Source organism: Salmo salar, chromosome ssa13 (genome assembly GCF_905237065.1).
Source record: "Salmo salar chromosome ssa13, Ssal_v3.1, whole genome shotgun sequence".
Classification (NCBI taxonomy): Eukaryota; Metazoa; Chordata; class Actinopteri; order Salmoniformes; family Salmonidae; genus Salmo; species Salmo salar.
Window position 1 is genome coordinate 97,943,259 of NC_059454.1, and position 5,003 is coordinate 97,948,261.

Genomic DNA, 5,003 nt, shown 5'->3' on the forward strand with positions numbered 1-5,003 from the left:
ACTCCAGTAAAGACAGCATAGAGTTAGAGAAAGTGGAAAGATTTTCATTGATATCACTGCAGAAACAATCTGATTTGAAACGCCTTACATACATACACTTAGCAGATGCCTGTGACATTAATGGTCCTTTTCCATATTGACCAGTCATAATAGGGAATGCATGATCACCATGAAGATTCAGTCAAAAGCAGGGGAGATGGTGGTTGATAGGAAGTTGTTTAGGTAATTATATACAGTGAGGGAAAAAAGTATTTGATCCCCTGCTGATTTTGTACGTTTGCCCACTGACAAAGAAATGATCAGTCCTTATTTCCCTCATTAAAATGCAAATCAATTGATAACATTTTTGACATGCGTTTTTCTGGATTGTTTTGTTGTTATTCTGTCTCTCACTGTTCAAATAAACCTACCATTAAAATTATAGACTGATCATTTCTTTGTCAGTGGGCAAACGTACAAAATCAACAGGGGATCAAATACTTTTTCCCCCTCACTGTAGTGGTACATACTGCCTCAACTCTGTCAGAGTTACCAAGTCATCACATCCTTGATAGGACCTGTTCAGGAAGCCTCACAGCTCTACTGTACAACATGGGGGGATAAGACTTAAGCTACTCTCACAACTGATCCTAACCACTGCAATAGCTTATAGGACAAAGATCATCAACTACACTGAACAAAAATATAAATGCAAGATGTAAAGTGTTGGTCCCATGTTTCATGAGCTGAAATAAAAGATCCCAGAAATTGTCCATACGCACAAAAAGCTTATTTTGCTCAAATTTTGTGCAGAAATGTGTTTACATTTTTGTTAGTGAGCATTTATCCTTTGCCAAGATAATCCATCCACCTGGCAGGTGTGGCATGATCAATACACAGGTGAACCTTGTACTGAGGACAACAAAAGGCCACTCTAAAATGTGCAGTTTTGTCACAACACAATGCCACAGATGTCTCAAGTTTTGATGGAGTGTGCAATTGGTATACTGACTGCAGGAATGTCCACCAGAGTTGTTGCCAGATAATTGAATGTTAATTTCTAACGTAAGCCACCTCCGACATCATTTTAGAGAATTTGGCAGTACATCCAACTGGCCTCACAACCGCAGACCATGTGTAACCAAGCCAGCACAGAACCTCCACATCCGGCTTCTTCACCTGTGGGATCGTCTGAGACCAGCCACCCAGACAGCTGATGAAACTGAGGAGTATTTCTGTTTGTAATAAAGCCCTTTTGTGGACAACTCAGACGGCTGATTCAGATATAGCTGGCTTTAGATACTTACAATAGTTTTTCCACTCAGAAATCGACTGTTTGGAATTATGAATTTAAGATTTATTATTGTTGTTATTTTTGCTGGCTGGGCCTGGCTCCCCAGTGGGTGGGCCTGGCTCCCAAATTGGTGGGCCCATCCATGGCTGCGCCCCTGTCCAGTCATGTGAAATTCATAGATTAGGTCCTAATTTATTTATTTCAATTGACTGATTTCCTTATATAAACTGTAACTCAATAAAATCATTGAAATTGTTGCATGTTGCGTTTATATTTTTGTTCAGTATAGATTCAGCTGCGGGCCGATGTCTTCATTGAGCAGATGCTCAGGGGGCCGTAAACATAGTTATAAATAATTTGTAGACTACAAATAGACCGCATGAAGTCCAGACCTTGCTTACATTTGTATACGGTCACATACAGTTGAAGTTGGAAGTTTACATACACGTATATGCATAGTCACTTTAACTATACATTCATGTACATACTACCTCAATTGGGCCGACCAACTAGTGCTCCCACACATTGGCTAACCGGGCTATCTGCATTGTGTCCCACCCACCACTCGCCAACCTTTCTTTTACGCTACTGCTACTCTCTGTTCATCATATATGCATAGTCACTTTAACCATATCTACATGTACATACTACCTCAATCAGCCTGACTAACCAGTGTCTGTATGTAGCCTCGCTACTTTTATAGCCTCGCTACTGTATATAGCCTGTCTTTTTACTGTTGTTTTATTTCTTTACTTACCTTTTTTGCACTATTGGTTAGAGCCTTTAAGTAAGCATTTCACTGTAAGGTCTACACCTGTGTCACGCTCTGACCTAGGAGAGCTGTGTTTTCTCTGTGTAGTTAGGTCAGGGTGTGATAGGTGGGTAGGCATTCTATGCTTTGTGTTCTATGTTTTGGCCGGGTATGGTTTCCAATCAGAGGCAGCTGTCATTCGTTGTCTCTGATTGGAAGCCATACTTAGGCAGCCTATTTTTCCCTGTGTGTCATGGGATCTTGTTTTTGTGCAGCTGCGTTTGAGCAGCCCCAGAACGTCACGGTTTTTTCAGTTTCACCTGTTTCTTGTTTTGTTCGGGTTCACAAATTAAATATGTGGAACTACCGGCACGCTGCGCCTTGGCTGATTTATGACGGGGAATTCGAAGACAGCACTCGTGACAACCTGTTGTATTCAGCGCACGTGACAAATAAACTTTGATTTGACTTAGGTTGGAGTCATTAAAAATCATTTTTATCCATTCCACAAATTTCTTGTTAACAAACTATAGTTTTGTCAAGTTGGTTAGAACATCTACTTTGTGCATGGTTTTAATAATAATTTTTCCAACAATTGTTTACAGACAGATTATTTCACTTATAATTCACTGTATCACAATTCCAGTGGGTCAGAAGTTTACATACTATACACTAAGTTGACTGTGCCTTTAAACAGCTTGGAAAATTCCAGAAAATGACGTCATGGCTTTAGAAGCTTCCGATAGGCTAATTGACATCATTTGAGTCAATTGGAGGTGTACATGTGGATGTATTTCAAGGCCTACCTTCAAACTCAGTCCCACTTTGCTTGACATCATGGTAAAATAAAAACAAATCAGCCAAGACCTCAGAAAAAAATTGAAGACCTCCACAAGTCTGGTTCATCCTTGGGAGCAATTTCCAAATGCCTGAAGGTACCACATTCATCTGTACAAACAATAGTACCCAAGTATAAACACCATGGGACCATGCAGTCGTTATACCGCTCAGGAAGGAGACGCATTCTGTCTCCTAGAGATTAACGTACTTTGGTGCAAAAAGTGCAAATCAATCACTGAACAACAGGACCTTGTGAAGATGCTGGAGGAAATAGGTACAAAAGTACCTATATCCACAGTAAAACGAGTCCCATATCGACATAACCTGAAAGGCCACTCAGCACGGAAGAAGCCACTGCTCCAAAACCACCATAAAAAAAGCCAGACTACGGTTCGCAACTGCACATGGGGACAAAGATCGTACATTTTGGAGAAATGCCCTCGGGTCTGATGAAACAAAAATAGAACTGTTTGGCCATAATGACCATCGTTATGTTTAGAGGAAAAAGGGGGAGGCTTGCAAGCCGAAGAACACCATCCCAACCGTGAAGCACGGGGGTGGCAGCATCATGTTGTGGGGGTGCTTTGCTGCTGGAGGGACTGGTGCGCTTCACAAAATAGATGGCGTCATGAGGGAGGAAAATTATGTGGATATATTGAGGCAACATCAGTCAGGAAGTTAAAGCTTGGCCGCAAATGGGCCTTCCAAATGGAAAATGACCCCAAGCATACTTCCAAAGTTGTGGCAAAATGGCTTAAGGACAACAAAGTCAAGGTATTGGAGTGGACATCACAAAGCCCTGGCCTCAATCCTATAGAAAATTTGTGGGCAGAACTGAAAAGGCATGTGCGAGCAAGGAGGCCTACAAACCTGACTCAGTTACACCAGCTCTGTCAGGAGGAATGGGCCAAAATTCACCCAACATATTGTGGGAAGCTTGTGGAAGGCTACCTGAGACATTTGACCCAAGTTAAACAATTTAAAGGCAATGCTACTAAATACTAATTGAGTGTATGTAAACTTCTGACCCACTGGGAATGTGATGAAAGAAATCAAAGCTGAAATAAATCATTCTCTCTACTATTATTCTGACATTTCACATTCTTAAAAGAAAGTGGTGATCCTAACTGACCTAAGGCAGGGAATTTTTACTAGGATTAAATGTCAGGAATTGTGAAAAACTGAGTTTAAATGTATTTGGCTTAGGTGTATGTAAACTTTCGACTTCAACTGTATATCTCTATTATGCGTGGTAATACTTTGGGACATATTTACGAAATCAAAATCAATTGGGGCTGATTTCATGGTGTTTTTACATTCTTATGTCCAAAAATAAAAATATATAATTATTTTTTGATCAGAGAACTTGGGGGGCAAATAAAATCACCCACGGTTATAGGATATGATATATACTGTATATCAATCAATGTAAGATCACAGAATCACACCCTGGTTGCAATAATATGCTATACAAAATGGAAACAAGTAAATTAGTAATTTAAGTGCATAAATAGCTGAATTGGGGCATTCTACCAGAAAATCTTTTCTAACTCAAGGCTCATACTAAGAGCAGCGCCCATACTCTGTCGATTCATACAGCTGAAATAAATCAAATATCCTCAAAGGCAAAATCCATAATTTCCTATCAGCTTCAATATACTGTAACATTTTATCAATGTCAACAATAACTTCAACAACATTTGTAAAGCTGCCTTTGAAAATGCAAAACAAACAGTGTAGTAGAGTTATGGGCCACCAAAAGAATCATACGGTGGAGGATAAAGGGGATGCTCTATCAAAGCCATTGCTGGTGAATGTGCTCTTCACAAATTCAAAACAAAAGGACAATGTTATCCTATGCTCAACTTCCATACTGCTGTGATTTGAGTTGAGGCAACTCAAAGTTCTTCCCTGTTCCAACTTTATACTAGGATATTTTTCACTGTGCTTTAGTTATGCAGTTAAGACTGACATGTGTAGTGCATTCTAACCACATTCAAAACACCAACACCTTCTACATGGACAATGGACAATGTCAGTAGCTAGCAAAATATATTCAGATAGAAAATACCACTGATAATGAATCACAACCAGAAAACATTAATACAAAAAAAAATTATAATACAAAATAAAAAAATA